This window comes from Sorex araneus, chromosome 7, assembly GCF_027595985.1.
Source record: "Sorex araneus isolate mSorAra2 chromosome 7, mSorAra2.pri, whole genome shotgun sequence".
Taxonomy (NCBI): domain Eukaryota; kingdom Metazoa; phylum Chordata; class Mammalia; order Eulipotyphla; family Soricidae; genus Sorex; species Sorex araneus.
In genome coordinates, this window is record NC_073308.1 from 39,798,444 (window position 1) to 39,819,853 (window position 21,410).

A 21,410-nucleotide genomic window follows, 5' to 3' on the forward strand; every position below is an offset into this window, starting at 1 on the left:
CGTGAGTCTCATGATGGAGACATTACTGGTGCCCGCTTGAGCAAATCGATGAACAACGGGACAACAGTGCTACAGACAATGCTAGTTTTGGGCTATATCTGGCAATGCTCAGGGGTTACTCCTGGCTCTGTGCTCAGGAATCACACCTAGCATACTCAGAGGGTTATATGAGGTGCTAGAGATTGAAGCTGGGTCAGTTGCAGGCAGGGCAAATCCCCTACCCACTGTGCTATTACTCCAGCCCAATCTTTGTTCAACTTAAGAGATCATGTTAAATTGCTCTACAAAGTGGCTATCATGTTTTTCATTCCTATCAGCAATATTTTAAGAGTTTCATTCTAAGTAAAAAAATGTGTATATCAGATTTTGGCTTGATAATGGTCCAAGATAGTATTTAATTAGGCTTATAATTTGTGTTTTGCTGGTTCCTATAAACCAGGGCTTCCTAGTCTTTTAAAAAATTATTTATTTATTTAATTGAATCACCATGAGATACAGTTACAAAGTTGTCCATGGTTGGGTTTTAGTCATATAATGTTCCAACACTAGTCTCTCCACCAGCTTACATTTCCCACCAGTGTTACCAGTTTCCCCCCTGCCAACCACCCCCCAGCCTGCCTGTATAGCAGACACTCTTCTTCTCCTTCTCCTTCTCCTCCTCCTCCTCTTCCTCCTCTTCCTCCTCCTCCTTCTTCCTCTCTCTCTCTGCCCCACTTTGGGCATAATGATAACAGTTTGCAATACAGCTACTGAAAGTTTATCAAGTATTTCCTTTTACCTCCTTTCAGAACTCAGTTTTTGTACAGAGTGATCATTTCTAAGTATCATTGTCACGGTGGCCTTCTCTGTCCTAACTGAACTAGGGCTTCTTAACATTTTACACTTAGGACCCTTTTCACCCAAGATGTGCAACAGGTCTAGAGTTTTTTTTTTTTTTTTTTTTTCTTTTTGGGTCACACCTGGCGATGCACAAGGGTTACTCCTGGCTCTGCACTCAGGAATTACCCCTGGCCGTGCTCAGGGGACCATATGGGATGCTGGGATTTGAACCCGGGTCGGCCACGTGCAAGGCAAATGCCCTACCCGCTGTGCTATCTCTCCAGCCCCAGGTCTAGAGTTTTAACTGTAGCACAGTTGTCCCTTTTTTCATCGATTTGCTCGAGCGGGCACCAGTAACGTTTCCATTGTGACTTGTTATTATTGTTTTTGGCATATTGAATACACCACAAGTAGCTTGCCAGGCTCTGCTGTGTGGGCGAGATACTCTCAGTAGCTTACCGGGCTCTCTGAGAAGGACGGAGGAATAGAACCCAGGTCAGCCGCATGCAAGGCAAATGCCCTACATGCTGTGCTATCGCTCCAGTCCCTAGTGTTATAAAAAAATCTCAAATTCATGTCACAGTTTAATCTGAATTTATTTTTGATTGTTGCACATTCAGACACATGTTACTATTGCCAAATGTTCTATGACACCTACACCCAGTTGTGGCCCCAGTTTTAGAAACTGGGCTTAAATGGTTGAGTGTCTTTACATTTGTTGATCATTTATGTTTTCTCATCAGTGAACGCCATGGGGGGCCACACCCACAAGCCCTGTGCTCAGAGCTTACTCCCGGTGGTACTCGGGGCCATACCAGTAATGCCAGGGATTAAAGCCAGGTTTGCCACGTGCAGGGCGAGTGCCCTAGTGGCTGTATTAACTCTCCACCCCCCGAAACGCCATTTTTCTACTAGATTGTCTTTTTCTTGTTAACTTTCAGGTGCTCTCTATTTATTTGGGGCCCCTAAGCATAGCACGTCTTCTAGAAGCTTTGCTTTTGTTTTGTTTTATTATAAATTTTCCTTCCCAGGGACCCCCGAGTCAGATGTGTGCGAGGCACCTGGGATTAAACTCAGGATCTCACACATGCTCTGGGCACTTCCTAAGCTCCTGAGGCACGTTCTGGGTCAAGTTCTTGCTGGGATTGGCATAGCAGCCGGCGGGCAGAAACCCTGGCTCCTGTGAATGGCACTGAGGGTAGAATCTGCAGCCTCGTGCTTGCCAGGGAAGTGTTCGGAGTCTCTAATCTATCTTCTCGGTCCCCATCTTTGTTTATCCTCTGGCTTTATTTTTTTTGTTTGTTTCTTTTTTTTTTTTTTTTTTTTTTTTTTTTTTTTTTTTGCTTTTTGGGTCACACCCGGTGGTGCACAGGGGTTACTCCTACCTCTGTACTCAGAAGTTACTCCTGGCGATGCTTAGGGGGCCATATGGGATGCTGGGAATCGAACCCAGGTCGGCTGCATGCAAGGCAAATGCCCTACCCGCTGTGCTATTGCTCCAGCCCCATCAGGCTTTATTTTTTGACCCCAATTTCAGGCCCAATAAAATAGAGGGGTAAGGGGGCTGGAGAGATAGCACAGCGGGTAGGGCGTTTGCCTTGCACGAGGCCGACCCGGGTTCAAATCCCAGCATCCCATATGGTCCCCTGAGCATGGCCAGGGGTAATTCCTGAGTGCAGAGCCAGGAGTAACCCCTGTGCATCGCCAGGTGTGACCCAAAAGCAAAAAAAAAAAAATAGAGGGGCAAGTCCAGCTTTCCCATGCCCTCCTCACCCCACACATGCAGAACCCTTCCCTTAGAGCATTCCCCCACCCTGGACTTTCCCCTCTTGGTTTTTCTCTCTTTCCTTGGCTCCTTTATCTTTTTTTTTCTTTTTGGGTCACACCCAGCAATGCACAGGGGTTACTCCTGGCTCTGCACTCAGGAATCACTACTGGCAGTGCTCAGGGGACCATATAGGATGCTGGGAATTGAACCTGGGTCGGCCAGGTGCAAGGCAAACACCCTACCCGCTGTGCTATCCCTCTAGCCCCTCCTTTCTTCTTTTTGGAGGAGGTCACACACCCTGCAGTGCTCAGGGACTACTCCTGGCTTTGTGCTCAGGGCTCACACCTGCTGTGCTCAGGGACCCATAGGTGATACTGGGGATAGAACCTGGGTCAGCTCTGTGTCTTATCTCTTGTGCTATCTCTCCAAACTCTTGCTGCCCTTTTTAAAGATATAATTAAAACATAATACAAACTTATAGAAAATTTCCAACAAACAGTTCTTTTAATATGTTCACTTAGATTTACCAGTTAATATTTCCCCAAATTCACTGAATCATTTCATCTATTTTTCTTAAATTTAATATTATGATTTTTTTACTTCCTCCCCAGAACTTTAGTTCATATTTTTTACATTTCACACACTACAACCAAAGGAAGCAGACTATTTTTTTAAGTAAAATTTTGGCGCATATGCTGCCTGAGCCCATGTGCTGCTTGCACCCACGTGGCCGAGCACGTGTGTCGCCTGAGCACATGTGTCTGTCGCCTGCACCTCCCCTCTTGAGATGTGTACTTTCATGCTTTTGTGTCTAAAGCTCGGATATGTGTAGGGGCTCTCTCCACCCTTGGAGAAGCATGAGTTCTCTTTTGAGCGTGTTACTCTTACTATTCTCTCTCCCACTTATCCCTTCCTCCTTCCCTCAAAAACCTCTAAATAAAATCTGTTTACTTCAAAAAAATTTACATAACAAAATGAACTACTTTAAAGCACTCAGTTCGGTGGTATGTGGGCTATCTTTCCATGTGATCAGTTATACATCCTGGTCAGATCATCCTAACATTTGTGTCAACTTGGTTTTGGCCTCAGTGGTTGACTTTTTTTTTCTTTTGTGGGTCACACCCAGCGAGGCACAGGGGTCATTCCTGGCTCTGCACTCAGGAACCACTCCTGGCAGTGCTCAGGGGACCATATGGGATGCTGGGAATCGAACCCAGGTCGGCTGCATGCAAGGCAAACGCCCTACCCACTGTGCTATCGCTCCAGCCCCGGTTACTCCTGGCTTTGAACTCAGGAATTACTCCTGGCAATGCTTGGGGGACCGACCATAAGGGATGCTGGGAATCGAACCTGGGTCGGCTGCGTGAAAGGCAACGCCCTACCCGCTGTGCTATCACTCCAGCCAGACTGTTTTGCTTTGTTTTGGGGCCACACTCAGCAGTGCTCAGGGCTTCCTCTGGGCTTTGTGCTGAGGATTCATACCTAGTGACACTTGAGGGACTGTGTGTGGTCCTGGGGGTGGGACCTGTGTAGGCATACGCCCAGTCACAAGCTTGTACTATCACTCCGACCCTGGGTTTGACTTCATGAGACTCCGGATCTGATTTAGATGTTTCCCCAGACTTCCCCCGTAGCTCACGGAGGAGAGGTGCCAGCTCGTTGCTGGCTGCAGGAGTTCTGGGTCCCACCAGGCTTCTGCTGACCCTACCCTGTAGAGAGAGGGTGCAATGACATGAGGGATGCAGATCTTCCCATGGGCTGTGGCTCGTGGCGTGGGACAGCTGTGGCATGGGACAGCTGTTTGACTGGGGAGGGGAGGCTCCTGTCAGAAAGGCTTGCTGGGTCCTGAGTTCAGTGGGCCTAGCCTCTGGCATGCAGGAGGCTAGGCGAGACCACCAGCACGAGCAAGAGCACCCCCCACCTCGGGCACTAAGCCAGAGTAGCTGCTGAGCACCACTGGGGACGACCCAAAACAAAGCCCCTCTGGGTTTTAGGTGTGGCCCCATAATCAAAACCAGAAGCAAACCTCTACCCCAACTTCTTTTTTGCTTTTTCAGTCCTGTTCTCTTCTGCTAATATTGTTTCTGGTTGCCAGCACCAGGCCGAACATATTGATATCAGAAAACCCAGGAGAAAGCAATTTGAAATAATTTTTTTTAAGAGAAAGGAAAACTCAGGAGACTCAACACACATTATTCTTCTTGTGCCCGGGTCCCTAGCCAACCTGCTTCCCCCCCTGCCTTGCAGCCATTTTATATTACAGTTCTTGTCCCAAAAGCACAGGAATAACTGAATTGAAAATAAGGGCGTTACTGGCATGAGAACAACTTGGGAAGGTTCTATGTCTGGAAAGTAGATTTTTATGCCAGCAGATGTAGAGTAACATTCACAACTTAAGCATATTCCAGTAGTTTTCCTGGAAGCATACACATTTATTGAGATGCAGACAATGAGCACCAGAGCAAAAATGAATTTTACTGCACTGGTGTGTACTCGAGAATTGTATGAAAGAGTTGCACACAAAACTTGGAAGATTGAAAGTTAGAATTTAAAATGATTTAATGATGCCTTTCCGGCAGGTCTGATTGTTGGGGGGAATATTCCAAATAATAATAGTGGGTTTTCTGCGAAAATTGAATGTGAACAAAGCAAAGAGAGAGTAAAGTGAAAATCATCTGCCACACAGGCAGGGTGGGGGGTGGGGGGCTATACTGGGGTTCTTGGTGTGGAACATGTGCACTGGTGAAGGGATGGGTGTTTGATCATTGTATGACTGAGACTTAGACCTGAAAGCTTTGTAACTGTTCTCACGATGATTCAATTAAAAAAATGAGTTAAAAAAATTAGAGTTTATTGTACAGTTAAAGTACTTTGGGTCCAGGTCCCTCCCTGAGTGGCCAGGCCTCTCCTTTACCCGTCAACACTATCACTCATCCTGTCCCTGGCACTGTCCCTCCCAGGTACAATGTCCCAGTCCTGTCACACATGGCCTACTCCCTCCAGTGTGTGATGGCCAGGTGTCCCTGACCTTTCCCGGCTTGTATCCCAGCATTTCCCTGATGTCTTGTCTTGACTTTCCTTTATCCCTGACCATGGCCACATGCCCGTGGCTGAGATCCCTGTGCTCTGTACCTGTCACTGGGCTCCCAGTGGTACCCTGGCAATTGCTATCATCCTGCCCTAGTTTTTCTAGTCTCCAGCTGCTGCCATTTGTGCGTGGGTGAGATGCCCGTACTCCGTATCTGTCCCTGCCGTGGCAACCGAGCCCTGCCTGAACCTGAGCTTTCCTGGGCGTGTGGATCCTGCCTGTGCAATGGCCCTGCCTGTGTATGAGGCCGGCCGGGGCTCGGCCATCTGTCTGGGCCGGGAGCCCTCCCCCATCCTGCAGTCTGCGGGGCATGTGTGACGGGAGAGAGGTGCAGGGAAAGAGGACAGTGGAGGGGTGGCAGAGATGGACAGGAGCCTCCTTTTCTCTGCTGCCATCTCCCACCTTCAGCCCAGTAATGCCATTATGTGTTTGGATTGGATACCGGTTTGACTCCTCTCGGAGAGCCCAGCAACTACCAAGAGTATCCTGCCCGCACGGCAGAGCCTGGCAAGCTACCCATGGCATATTCCATATGCCAAAACAGTAACAAGTCTCACAATGGAGACATTACTGGTGTCCACTCGAGCAAATCGATGAACAGCAGTGTTATGACAGCGCTACAGTGCTACCTGTTTGATGGGCTAGATTTTAAAGTCCCCAACTAGAATTCACCAGGAGCTCCACCCTTCCACCCTTCCACTGTATCAGCTGCAGGTACAGACGATGGCAGAGAAACTGTCATTGAGGTTGCATATGGTGATAAGGAGCATGAAGACCATTGGTCCACAAGGGCTCTACGGCACAGTCTCCACCGGCCAGCTGAGGGGTCTGGGGTCCTTACGTGTCAGAGCCAAGAGAACATTATGGAGCAGTTTCTCCCAAAGAGGCTGTCAAACCCTCTGGGTGGCTCTCAACAGGCCACTCAGTTACAGCTTTTCCTAACCCCAGAAAGTCCTAAATTCAGGGTAGGGATGGAGGAGCTGACTATAAAAGCTCTGAAGAAGGGAGAGTGGGGTGTGTTGGGGTTGTTTTGAATTGACTGTTTTGCATGTGAAAGGCTTCCCCAATGGCAAATTCTGCTCCCTGGGAATTAGCTGCAGTGGGAGATTGTCTGGGTATCAGCAAGGCTTCAAACTCTGAACCTTTAGAAAATACATGATTGATACAATTTTGTCTGAACAAATCTGGCCTAACAGTGCTCACAGCAGAATGTCTTGACTTTGTAACAAGTCCTCCAGATGCACACTTTACCGTTTTAAAAGGGTATCTTTATTCCACTTGCATTTGTTCTTCCATACAAATTTTAGAATAAGTTATCAAGTTTCATGAAAAATTCAGAATACAACTTTGATTGAAATTTTATTGACTTAAATCAATCTGGTGAGATCTCTGTTGAGTCTTCCTGCTCATCTCCAGACTATGTATTTATTAAAATTTTTATGAATGTTCTGCAGGAAGATTTTATCATTTTCTTCAGAAAGGTCATGCTTAGCCTTTGTTAGCTTTGTTACTATGTTACAATTTGTTACGCAGTCTTTTAAACATTGTTGCTATTGAAATAGTATCTGCTCAATATTATATTTCAAGTGGCTTGTTGCTCTCAAATGAAAACGGAGCTGACTTTTGTATACTTGTCTTCTTTTTCTAACTTTATCTAGACACCACGGTTTACAAAGTAGTTCATAATAAAGTTATTTCAGGCATTCAGTGTTCAGCACCGATCCTACCACCAGTGTGACCTTCCCTCCACCGTTACCCGGTCTCCCTCCCCCCAGGCCTGCCCCCTTAGCAGGCACAAAATAATTTATTTTGTATTGCTTGGTATAATAAACTGGTACCAAAATAGTGCAGGAAAAGAAAAATTTGTGAAATTTTCTGATATATCTCACAATGATGTTATTAAAGTCATTGCCTGAGGGTTTATGGAGCTGCTTGCTGCTAGTTGGACCTTCTGTTATTGTTTTTGCTTATTGAGCTTAGTGGGCTTCTACGCTATTTTCCCAACTAAGTGGCTGTGCTCCTTTTGGGCTGATATGTCAGTGTTACGGAATTTGAAGGTGTTGGTGTGGCCACTTAGGCGTGCAACATAGCTCAGAGGCTGTACCTGGAGTCACCCCTCATGGTTCTCAGGAATCATGTGTGGTGCTGGGGTCTCTAGGGTGCCTATAAATGCCTCTGTACTAATCCCTCCCTGGCTTTCTGCTTTCAAGGCAATGCTGGTGGGGGGGGGTGTTGGAGAAATAGCACAGCAGGGAGGGCGTTTGCCTTGCATTTAGCCAACCCGGGTTCGATTCCCAGCGGTCCCCCAGCACCGCCAGGAGTAATTCCTGAGTGCAGAGCCAGGAGTAACCCCTGTGCATCGCTGGGTGTGACCCAAAAAGAATACATAAATAAATAAAGGCAATGCTGGCGGGGGGAGGGGGGGCGGTGCTGGAGCAATAAATAGCACAGTGCGTAGGGTGTTTGCCTTGCACGTGGCTGACCCAGGTTCAATCCCCAACAACCCATATTGTTCCCCCAGGCACTGCCAGGAGTAATTCCTGAGTGCAGACCCAGGAGTAACCCGTGTGCATCGCCAGGTGTGACCCAAAAAGAAAAAAAATAAGTCAATGCTTTTCACGCTTTACACCTGCGTATAGTTTTGGTGTAGGTATTGGAAGACACGTCCTATCATGTTAGTGAAATTCTGTTTTGGGAGACAGAGACATTGTTGATGGTACGTGCCTTGCATGTGGCTGACCCCACTGTAATGCCGGGCGTACAGTCTGCTGAGCTCTGCCCAAAGTGACTCCTTATCACAAAGCCAGAAATAAGTCCTGAGCACCACTGCTGGGTGTGGCCAAAAAAGTGTTTTAAAGGATAGAGATTATTAAAATAAAAACACATGCGTGCGTCTACTGAGAAAAATGAAAATAAGAAAAAAAGGAAAGGAAGAGAAAGTTCCCATTCTGTCTCTTGATTTGTCAGATGTTTTAAAAATCAAGACTAGAGATAATTATGATTTTTAAATCTTTTCAATAAGTGTGATACAGATGATTTAAAACTTATTTTTTGGGGGGGTGCTGGAACGATAGCATAGCAGGTAGGGCCTTTACCTTACACTCAGCCGACCCAGGTTTGATTCCCAGCATCCCATATGGTCCCCTGAGCACTGCCAGTAGTAATTCCTGAGTGCAAAGCCAGGAGTAACCCCTGTGCATCACCAGGTGTGACCCAGAAAGCAGAAAAAAATTATTTTTGGACTAAGAAATCATTATTTCAGTTTAAAAAACACAGTGGGAAGGTATGATGGTGGTGGGATTGGTGTTTGAATATTAAATGTAATTAAATATTGTGAACTAATTTATAAAATAAAACATTTTAAAAAATAAATAAATAGATAGGTAGGTCACTTTGATGTCAACATGAGGAATGGAATAAGGGAAGTTTTCCAGTAGTGTTTGTTAAGGAAAAAAGAGATTAAGCTTCTCCATTCATTTAGCTTTTTGGGGGAAAAGTATTTTGTACTGAAATCTTACTTCTGGTGAGAGGAATTTAAAATCATTTTGGAGATCTGCAGTCTCATCTGATAGAGAATACCACTGCAGAAATATTGATATAACATGTATTTTAACTCTGTCTAGACAAGAAGAGACACCATTTAAATGTGTGCATGTTCTTCCTTAAAATATTTGGGTTTACATTCATTGATATGGTTGCTTGAAAAATTATATTTTCATTTGTTTCATTTTCATTGTTGTATTAAGTTTGTTCCGAACATAAAATATGAGACTTAAAATTAAAAAAAAATACAATGTCCATAGAAAGATTGCACACATCTATGGTATATAGAATAACAGAGTGGGAGACTAACACCCAAGAATTGTAGAAATAAGTACCAGGAGGTTGACTCCATGGCTTGGAGGCTGGCCTCACATTCTGGGGAAAGGGCAACTCAGAGAAGGGATCACCAACTATAATGCAGTCGAAGGCCATGTGGGGGAAGGGAGTTGCGGGCTGAATGAGGGCTAGAGACTGAGCACAGCGGCCACTCAACACCTTTATTGCAAACCACAACAGCTAATTAGAGAGAGAGAACAGAAGGGAATGCCCTGCCACAGTGGCAGGGTGGGGTGGGGGGAGATGGGATTGGGGAGGGTGGGAGGGATGCTGGGTTTACTGGTGGTGGAGAATGGGCACTGGTGAAGGGATGGGTTCCTGAACTTTGTATGAGGGAAGCATAAGCACAAAAGTGTATAAGTCTGTAACTGTACCCTCACGGTGATTCACTAATTAAAAATAAATAAATTAAAAATAATAATAATAAAAAAAAATACAATGTCTTTGGGGGAGAGGTTGGGGGTTGGGGCCACAGTTGAGAGATCTCAGGGGCTATCCCTGGCTCAGCGCTCATGCTGGGGGCCCATATACAGCGGTAGGATCTGAACCAGGGTTTCACGCATGAGAGAACTGCCTTATCTCCTGTATTGTCTCCCCAGCCCTAAGGATACAACGTGAAAACATTATTGGTTCGGTTTGGCTTGGTTTAGTTTCCCCAGCAGTGCCCAGAGACTACTCATTTGTGCTCCGGGTCATTCCCGCCGGTGCTCAGCATACCATACTGGGGTCTGAACCTTGAGTAAGTTTGCTGCAAGGCAAGCACCATCCCTGCAGTACTGTTTCTCCATCCTTAAAATGAGCGCTTTAGTAAAGCAAGGCTGAGGCAAAAACAACAGTCTAAAACTATTGTAAGGTTTTTAAAATATATTTGGGGAAATTTGATAATAACTAACTCTAAATCACATTTTTCCCTGCCTGTGAGCAGGGCATAAGGGTCAGTTGGCCAAGTCCTGTGCACAAGTGTCTGGTTCGACATTAAGGCCTATTTTTAAGGTGCAGGTGCATGCGTGGTAGATGCAGCCCGTTCCCTTAGGAGAGGCCCAGTTCAAGTGTAGGAAACCCTGGAAGGATGAGAGAAGGGAGCAGTAGGAAATGTTACTCTTGGCACCCTTCTTTGATTTCATAATTGTCAGCGTCTGCATATGGTATTTCTGGCTAGAAATCTTCTGGTCTACATTTAAATATGCATCTTGTGTAAAGGCAGACAAACTTGTATCTCCTTATATGTTCCTTCCTATAAGCTATCAATGGCTTTAGTTGATGTTTAAAGCAGAGTTTGTCAAATGAATGATACCTGGGTGGAGAGGGCTGGGCAGTAGGACCCTCTAGTACAACTGGTGGTACTTTCTGGTTCACCAAAATTAGGTAGCTTTCCAGGGACTGTTGAATTATTTTTTTCTGACAAAAGAAGCAGTATGTCAAGTAAGTTTGAGAATTTCCTGTCTAAAACTGAATGCAGGGACCGGAGCGATAGTACAGAAGGGAGGGCATTTGCTTTGCACATGGCTAAGCCAGGTTCTATCCCCCGGCGTCCCATATGATCCCCTGAGCACTGCCAGGAGTGATTCCTGAGTGCAGAGCCAGGAGTAACCCCTGGGCACTGCCGGGTGTGACGCCCATAAAGACTAAATAAATTAATAAATAAAGCAATACATTAAAAAAAATTTTTTTGCTTTTTGGGTCACACCGGTGATGCACAGGGGTTACTCCTGGCTCTGCACTCAGGAATTACTACTGGCGGTGCTCAGGGACTATATGGGCTGCTGGGAATCGAACCCGGGTCTGCCGCATGCAAGGCAAACACCTTACTCGCTGTGCTATTGCTCCAGCCCCCACTGCTTTTTGGGGGGGCAGAGGGGTGGTGGCTGCACCTGGTGGTGCTCAGGACGTACTCCTGACTCAGTGCTCATATATCACTCCTGGTGGTACTTGGAGAGCGTGGGGCCCATACGAGATGCTAGGGGTCGAACTCAGGTCAGCACGTGCAAGGCAAGTGTCCTACCCACTTGTGCTATCACTCCTTTATCCTTCATCAATCAGAACATCATTTCTCTTTAATATAGCCACAGTCACTGACATCTGGGGCTGCTGCCAACTACCTGTCTGCCCCTGCCCAGGTGAAGGAGGCCCTGCGGGTGAGGTCTCAGCATTGCCAGGCTGCAGACGTGTCCCCAGGCGGCAAGTGTCAGAGGAGGGAATCAGACACTCCCCAACACTTGGGGGAGGATGTGCCATAGCTGCGACCCTAGGCAGGCCTGCGCCTGGCCCACAGCAGCAAAAGCAAGAACTGGGGAAAGCCCAGGGGAGATCCAAACCCGAGCAGACCCGTCAGGGCAGGCGGGTGGAGTCGGCCTGGGGAGGACAAACTGGGAGACCTGGTCTCAGCTGGGCAGCTGGCAGGACAGAACTCTAGTGCTACGACTAGAGTTATAGCACTGGTGGCATGTAGCGCATACCTCAACAGACGTGACTAGTGCTATCACTACCGCCCACAGCAGATCTGGGGGCCGGAGCAGGCAAGGTGGACTAGACCCCTGCATCCAGCCATCACTGACCACCGGCTGCCCCAACGCAGAGCAGCTGTCCAGGACATCACTGATGCCCCTCCACGCCCCTCACCAGCTCCCCATGCCACCTTCTTGAAGATGCTCTCCAGGTGTTTGAGAGACATCTAAGCAGGGTCTCTGCACATAGTAGGAAGGAGCACCACACCAGGGAGTACCATGCTAAGGAATACCACACCAAGGAGCACCACCCAAGGGAGAACTATACCAACAAGCACTGTTGCCAATCACCAGAGAGGAACACACCACAGCAATATCCTGCAAGAGGGAAGAAAATGCCCCCCCCACCCCTTCCAGACTTCTCATCAGGTTTCACGGGCTGATGGCAGCCTGCTTACCAAGTCAGATTTTAGACAATTTCTTTTTTTTTTTTGGCTTTTTGTGTCATACCCAGCAATGCACAGGGGTTACTCCTGGCTCTGCACTCAGGAATTACTCCTGGCGATGCTCAGGGGACCATATAGGATGCTGGGAATCGAACCCAGGTCAGCTGCATGCAAGGCAAACGCCCTACCCGCTGTGTTATCGCTCCAGCCCCCGGAACTCTCTCTTCTTTCCATCCTATCATAGGGGAGTTTTGGTCTTTCTGTGTTGTTTATAGTTTATTTTCTTTCCTATGTATAATTTATTCACCATGTGTAGAGTTCTCTCCTACAGTATGCGAAGTGCAGACCTTGTGATTTTCCTAAAAGCAGTAATTGACTTTCCAAAAGGGTCTATCAACTTGACTGTGCAAGTCATTGATGATAAACATTATTATAAAAACTATGAAACATGGAAGGGATTATTGATGGACGATAAACATAGGAAAAGGGAATGTAAACCAGAATTAGAACAATGGCAACTATGTAAACACAGTTTATAGCCAAGAAAAAAAAACAGAGGGGGGAGTGAAAAAATGAAATCAAATGACATGTTTGTAGTTGATTTAGTTTCCATCTTTAAAAAAATTCCCTTTAATGCTGCTATAACATGGTTTACACTATAAACACCATTTACAATGGAACTAAAACATACTGGTGTCATTAAAGCAATGGCTTCATGAGGGTAAATAGCACCATAGGGAAATGTATTATCTTGGCTCCTTTTTCTATATGCCCAGAGCTAGAATCTGCAAAGAATGCTGTTTTTATATAAAGCGTTCACAGCTTAGACGAGGAAAGTGAGGCCGTCTCTGCTTCTCCCCTCCTCCACACACTCATTCAAGACGGAAAATGACACCCCGCCACTTACTGATCACAGCTGTAGTTATAAATGTAACAGTTCCAGATATGCCAAGCCTCTAAGCCATGAGTGTCTCATTACAGCGCTAGTTAACACATCTATGGGTTTCCCTTGCACCCGGCATCATTCTAAGCATTTCACAGAAATAAACCCTTTTAATCCCCAGTAGCGCCTCAGGAGAAAGGTGCTGAGAGTATGCTTGCTCTACAGAGCAGGACACTGAGGTACAGAGAAATCAAGCAGTATGGCCAGGGTAAGAGTAGGTGGGAGCCAGGAGTGGACAGTCTCCCAGACCCGCCCATGACCCCCCAGCACCTGCCCATGTCCCCCAGATTGTACGGCAGAAGTCACACTCCTTTCTAGAAAGAAATCAGAAAGGTCACATTCTCAGCGACTAGTTTTTGATATTCGTCATGACTGAATTTTTTCATCTTCCTAACAACTTTAGGGATGTAATCATAAAAGGGTTTTTCAGATGAGGAAATAGAAGCATTTGAGCTGAATTATTGGCTTTAGGTGCACACTAAAATAAAAGGCACATCTGGCGCCGTATAAGCTCATTAACCGGCCATGATCCAGAGACTCAAATAAATCTCAAAAGAGATCAACAAGCTGTAGAGATACATCCAAACCCCAAAGTCACCAATCAGTCAAAAATTTAACACCAACTGTATCGTCCCATTCAAAATTTTAGAATTTCTGGACATCTCAAACTCTACACAACTGACATACTAGGAGTAGCACACCACATTGGATTGGATGCAAAGTAAAAGGAAACCAACCTTGATTCAGAAAATATTAACACACAAAGCTTAACCTGTAACAACATGTTAGCAATCTCTTACACAAGGGCTTAACGGCTCCAGGGTGATACACAACAATTTTCACACACTTCCTTCTAAGGAAATCCTTTTGATCATTTTTAGCCAATTAATCATAACAAGTAGCAAAATTAATTATTCAGGGTCCGCTATTGAGGTAGGCTTGGATGGTGGTTGGGAAAATTGGAAATAATTGTGGTGGGAAATAAAAGTGCAATGGTGTGGGGATTGGTGTTGGAATATTGAATGTAATCATCATGATCCACTTTAGAAAAATAAAAAATAAAATAAATCAATAAATAAAATAAAAGGCAGAGTTATCATTTAAGCCTGACACTGCCTCCAAGGCCTAAGGCTGCCCATACTTTGTTTAATAGTAGTTGTATTGGAGTAGCTTACCACTGATATTATAATGAAAATTTTTATTAATCAACAAATTACCAAATAACTTCCTAGAACAGTAACATTTGTAGTCATCAAATATCTTCTTTGTGTCTATTCTTATCATTAAAAATCGGGGGGGGGGGTGGTGCTTGAGCGATATCGCCAAGGGCCCCTCCTGGGAATGCTTGGTCAGCGGGGCTGGATGGTTCAATGCTAGCGACTGAGATGATGATGCTGGGGATGAAAGTACCAGCATGGGGAGCTCCAGGATCAGACCTGGCAGTGCTGGGGAGCAAACTGGGGTCCCAGGCTTGCAAAGCTTGTGCTCTTGACCTCTGTGCTACCCAAAGTATGCTCTACCCTCCCTGCATCCTACTAAATTCCGTCTTAAAGCTGCTTCAGGTCCAGGAGGGCTCAAGGGCTCAAACACATGCAGGAGGCGTGGGTTTGAGCTGGGTGCTGTGTGTCCCTTCAGTTCCACCCAGGACCCTGAGCACTGAGCCAGTAATTGTCCCTGCATACTGCCACGTGTGGCACAACACACACACACACACACACACACACACACCAGATGAATTGATTTTTCATTTATCTTATTTTTTGGACCATACCCATGGTGCTCATGACTTCCTCCTGGCTCTGTGCTCAGGAAATCACACCTGGCAGGGCTCAGGGACCATATGCAGTGCTGGGGATCAAACCTGGGTTGGCCATGTGGAAGGCAAGTGCTCTACCCACTGTACCACCTCTCTGGCCCTATAAACTTTTTAAAATAAGAGTTCTCTAGGTAGACTATTTTTGTACTTATTCTGGTTTACTTGTATATATCATATTAAGTCTGTCTATTTTGTTTAGGGGACACACCCAGCAGTGCTTAGACCTTACCCCTGGCTCTGTATTCAGGGGTACTGTATGGAGTGCTGGTGATCAAATCTGTGTAGGCTGTGTACAGCCAAGCACCCTACTTGCCGTATTATCTCTCCACACCCCTGGATCACAATAAATCTGGAAGTGAATTGTACATGTATCATAGTCAACTACAGTACACGCAGTGTGAGGATAGCTCAGTGACTGCACAGGGGTGAGCCAGAGACTCTGAGTCTCAAACCTGGTCCAGCCCTCTTATGCCAAGTAGGAGCCTGCCGCACAACCAAGGGTGTGATCCCGGTCGGAACAGCAACAACAAAACCACTTGGTTAATCGCCAGAGTTAGTGAAAACAATATTCACTCTGGATTTTCATTGCTTTTCAAAACCTGTATTCGAGGGGCTGGGGAGATAGTACAGGGGTAGGGAAATTGCCTTGCACATGACTGACCTGGATTTGATTCCCGACCTTCAAGACGTTCTCCAGAGCCCTGTCAGGAGCTGTCTCTTGTGCAGAGCCAGAAGTATGCCCTGAGCATTGGCCAGCGTGGTTCTTCCCCAAATGTATTTGGGACTGGGGATGTGGCTCAGTGGTTAAGTGTATGTTTCCACCTGCACGAGACCTGGGTCTGATTCTCAGCACCACACATGAGGGGGAAAAAATGAATTTAGTTTTAGGGGCTCATCACTTTTCTTTTTAGAAAATGATGAGCAGAAAGACACCCAGTGTAGGGGTTCTGTTACACAGCTCTGTGATAATACTGGCTGGTCACAGGCAAGTTACTTAAACTTCCTTTTTAAAATCTTTTTTTTCCCCCGATTTCCATCCATTAAAGTTTTATTTTCAGGGTGAGGGGCACACCGAGTCCTGGTATTCAGGACTTACCCCTGGCTCCGTGCTCAGGGATGACTCCTGGCAGGAGTGAGGAACCTACAGGGTACTGGGGATAGAATCCAGGTAGGAGACATGCAAGGCAAGTACCCTCCCCTCTGTACTATCACTCAGGTCCCAGGTTACTTAACCTTTCTATGCCTCAGTCTCATCGTCTCTGAATGGAGCAATGCTAGAGCCCACTGTACACAAGGGCCCCCAAGAGTTAATGGGACTGTGAGGCTTAATGAAAGGTGATTAGCAGAATCATATGACTCTCTTTTTCACTCCCCTTGAGGGATCCAACCTAGACACTGCAGACATGTGAGGATGATAAGACATAAATATTAAATATAAATGGACAACCAGGAATACAGCTCGCTGGTAGAACTCTTAACTTGCATGTGTAAGACCCTGGGTTCAACTCTCAGCACCGTCAAAATAAGAAATAACAACTATAAACAGCTGATCCAGGAATGTCAGACACTGTACAATGCCAAACAGCCCACAAATATTATCATTCTCATAATCATTATTGCCACAATTTATTGATTGCTTACTAGGTGCCAGGAGATGTTTCTATCACTTTGCTTCTTTGATTTAATCTTCGCAACTTGATTTTACAGAAAGGCAATACATCAATTTTTTTCTTTATTTTCTTTATTTATTTATTTATTGCTTTTTTGGGGTCACACCTGGTGATGCACAAGGGTTACTCCTGGCTTCACACTCAGGAATTACTCCTGGCAGTGCTCAGGGGACCATATGGAATGCTGGGAATCAAACCCGGGTCGGCCTCTTGCAAGGCAAACACCCTACCCACTGTATTATTACTCTAGACCCTCTTTCTTTTTTTCTTTTCTTTCTTTTTTTGGTTTTGTTTTGGTGCCACACCAGGTGGTACTCAGGACTTACTCCTGGTTCTGTGCTCAGAGATCATTCTCGGCAGTGCTCAGGGAACCATATGGGATGCCAGGGATTGAACCTGGGTCCATTGCATGTGAGGCAAGTGCCCTACCCACTGTACTATTGCTTTGGCCACACACCAAATAAATTTGGGAAAAAAAGAAAGAAAATACAGCGTCTCTACATCTAATCTCCTAAATTAGTTTCTAATCCCTGTCCAACTAATCTTGCGCAACTATGCTTGCTCATAAAAGAGTTCCAAGTAATAAAAGTACAGATAAGAGCAGCCTAGGGCCTGGATATTTAAGAACAGAATGCTGGGCTTGGTGCCCCACCCTGCAGTCCAGCAAGAGTCACTGAAGGACAGTACAATTCCAGGAAATATTTTTGCTAATGTCTGTCTGAGTAAAAGCAAACCTAAAGCTTATGTTTTTAAGCACTAAGCTGACGGATGGGCCAGGCAGACAACACAGCAGGAAAAAATTGCCTTTTATCCGTGAGGCCCTGAGTTTGATCCCTGGCATCACCAAATAATTTTTTAAAAAAGGCACAGAATTTTATACACCAAAGATCTTTATCAGTTCTCAAGTTATATGACTTTTATTATTATTATTATTTTTGGGTCATACCAGTGATGCACAGGGGTTACTCCTGGCTTTGTACTCAGGAATTACTCCTGGCGGTGCTTGGGGGACCATATGGGATGCTGGGAATCGAACCTGGGTCGGTCACATGCAAGGCAAACGCCCTTCCTGCTGTACTATCGCTCCAGTCCCAAGTTATATGACTTTTTTTTTAGAGCTCAGAGCCCTCAAGATAGTACAGGAAACAAAGGGCTCTCTTAGTATATGGCCAACCCGGGTTTGATCCCTAGCTCTCGTATATGGTCCCCTGAGTGAGCAATGAGTCAGGAGTGAGTCCTGAGAACAGAATCAGCCCTGAGCACTGACTCCCCCGCCCCACCACCCCCATCCCAACAAAATAAGATCTTGTGGACCTGGGAGATAGTTCCAAGAGCTGGTGCCTGTGCCTGACCCCTGCTTTGATTCCTGTCCCCACACAGCCTCCCGAGCACTACTGGGTGTATCCCTGGTGGCTTTCGGCACTGCTGGGAAGGCCCCAAATAAACAAAAGATAACGTAAGACACTGGTGACCCCCAATTCCGCTTGACATTTCTGTTCTGTTCACTAGACACTCAGGATGTCGAGCGCTAGACAGAGATACCTGCGGCCCTGCATGAAGTCCCACGCGGACCTACCTGACTTAAACAAGACCAGGTAAGCCTCTCCTCGGCTCTGGAACGCCAGGGTGAGAGTGGTTCATGCAGGTTTCTGTGACGGACTTGAATCTGAAGGAAATCTCTTGAACAAGCCGTGTGCCGTATTGGTGAGTTCCAAGGCTGCGTGATCTCTAGTTGAGGAGGGAGAGAGGCGAGAGAGTGGAAGGCCAGAACCCAGCTGAGCCGAGACCAGAGCCCAGGTCTCTGAATCTGCAAGCATTTAGACACATTTATTCCAATGTGTCTTAGAAAAGGAAAGGAGGGGGGAGGGAGCAGAGAGTTGGAAATTTCATTGATCAGAAGCAACACCTCTGGTGAGTTCCCTTAACTTCTGAATAAATGCAGCAGAGTTGGGCAGGGTTGATTTTGCAGAAGGTCTATTGAAAAGGTAAGGTACCTACTAAAAGATTTCAAAAAGCATCCCTCTTGCCCTCTTAAATGCAAAACAAGTGGATTGCAAAAATTATTCCCATCTCTACACCTCTAGGCTCCCAATGCACAAACAGTGGAGAGGGCTTGTCGGGGTACGGGGAGGCATGTCCTGGGCATTCAAGCTGTGTGGGCCAGGGGATCTGGCAAGTCCTTAAGTCAGGCCTTGTGCCAGCTTGGAAAGATGTTACGCTGGCATAATAGTGATAATCACACTTTGGGGGGTTTGGGGATGGGTTCTCCATCCCCCTGCTATCAACGACTGACCCTTAGTGAAGTGAGCAGAGTGTCCCCATGGCGAGGGGCTGCTCCCTGAAACAGCGTGGCTGTCTATAGGGGAAGGTTGTACACGACCCTGAGCTCAGGGGACAGCGTGGCTGTCTATAGGGGAAGGTTGTACATGACCCTGAGCTCAGGGGACAGCGTGGCTGTCTATAGGGGAAGGTTGTACATGACCCTGAGCTCAGGGGACAGCGTGGCTGTCTATAGGGGAAGGTTGTACATGACCCTGAGCTCAGGGGACAGCATGGCTGTCTATAGGGGAAGGTTGTACATGACCCTGAGCTCAGGGGACAGCGTGGCTGTCTATAGGGGAAGGTTGTACACGACCCTGAGCTCAGCGGCTGTTCCCACAGGTGTGAGATCAGACTGCTCCTCAGGCAGAACCAAGACACAGTTGTCCCAGACTGCAAAGGAACCAGGAGGTCTGAGATCTGGGAACCAGACCCGCTGCCGGTGGGCCTGAAGCTGGCTGTGCTCGGCATCTTTGTCATTGTGGTATTCGTCTACATTACTGTGGAAAGGAAGTCACTCTTCGCTTGATTCAGGGTCGTAGGATCGGAAGAGTGGGCACTGCTATTAGCTCTCCTCTCCTGGCAAGCAGAGCAGCTCACTGAAGGGGAAGGCTGAAGCCTGCACCCTGGGTGCGGGGGGGGGGGGTGTCCCCCCCTCCCAGCTGCCCTCACAGGATATACCCAGAAGTGACCAGGTGGAAAGAAGAAAGGGAGACCCAGGCACCAGGTGACAAAATCTGATGGTAGGGAATGCCTGGTCTTGCAGCAGTAATTAAAGGTGCTTTCGGGTCGAAGGGGAAATTGTGGGTGTGTTTTCTTTCTCACTGGCGTGACGAGCCATAGATCACGTGTACTTCCAGCGCATCTCCATGGAAAAGGCCACAGAGGCCATTCACACGGAAACAGAGAGGCCTTGCACTTGGGAAAAACAAAGAATTATCCAACACTTGTGGCCAAGAAGGACAATTTGAACAAAGCTACATTTTAGCTTAGGGGCATCAAAACCTGCTGAGGGAGCCTTGGGGCCAGGCACCTTGTGGGCACTGGGCTGTCCACTTCCTGTCCCCCAGTTGTCCTCTCTCAGCTGTCCTCTCTTCTGAACCAGGGGAGAGTGCACACAATTTAGCTGAGGACTGATTGGAAAAAATTCTGCAGATAAACAAAAACCGTTACACCCTGGCACACTATTTCTACTTTGGGGAGGTGAAGGGGGTAATTCTAGACACATGAAGTCTTAAGACCAGGAAAGGAGCCAGGATAGAGTACAGTGGGTCGGGCTTGGAGCTCATGCATGGCCCCTGGGTTCAATCCTGGCTGCCTAGTTCCTTGTACACTGAACCAGGAAAAAAAAAAACCAACAGCCCCCCCTCCAAAATGCCAAGATATTTACTCTCACTATTTTTATGACCACAGCAGAGCCTGGCAAGCTATCTGTGGTGTATTCAACATGCCCAAAACAGTAACAACTGGTCTCACAATGGAGACGTTACTGGTGCCCGCTCGAGCAAATTGATGAACAACGGGACAACAGTGCTACAGCGCTATTTTTGTGGCAGCCAAAATGTAGCCAACTGAAATATACAGAAATAATGAGATAATATAATAACTCAAATATCCAGAAACACAGAAATTGTATAATAAACTGAAACCTCTTTTATATGATTGTGAAATAATTAAAAATGGCACTGGAGGGTAAAGAAACGATGGTACATCTACACAGCCATTAGGAAAATTAAAGTTATGACATTTGCTGATACATGGATGGACACAGAGAACATCAGGCTAACTGAAATGAGCCAGATCACACTTACTTGTGGGGTATAAAAAATATGGATATGAGAATAATACCCAAAGACAGTAGAAACAAGGGCCAGGAGGGCTGGTCCAGCATAGGCAAGGGGGCAGGGGAGTTGGGAGGGGAGAGAACGGACTGTTATGACTATGATAGTTGGAAATGATCACTCTGGATAAGGACTGAGTACTGGGAAAGAGGTAAAGTGATGATGCCCTTTCAGTAATAGTGTTGCAAACCACAGATCCTAAGAGTGGGGGAGGAGTGAAGGGGGAGATGGAGGGAGGCAGGGAGGGAGGGAGAGAGAAAGAAAGAGAGAGAGAGAGAGAGAGAGAGAGAGAGAGGGATGGAAGCCTGCTGGGAATGGAGGGAGGGAAACTTGGGACATTGGTGGTGGGAAATGTACACTGGTGAAGGGATGGGACA

The 21,410-nt window shown here is 46.5% G+C and overlaps 1 protein-coding gene and 1 long non-coding RNA gene across 2 annotated transcripts in view; one reads left to right on the forward strand and one right to left on the reverse strand.

The window, feature by feature from the left end:
• LOC129406485 (uncharacterized) overlaps positions 1-18,468 on the forward strand; it is a 34,982-nt gene extending 16,514 nt beyond the window's left edge. The window contains exon 3 of the long non-coding RNA XR_008631027.1: positions 18,383-18,468. This is a non-coding gene — a long non-coding RNA (uncharacterized LOC129406485). The remainder of the gene's footprint in view (positions 1-18,382) is intronic.
• Positions 1-21,410, reverse strand: part of CDK18 (cyclin dependent kinase 18) — a 238,384-nt gene that overhangs the window by 119,109 nt on the left and 97,865 nt on the right. The window lies entirely within an intron of this gene.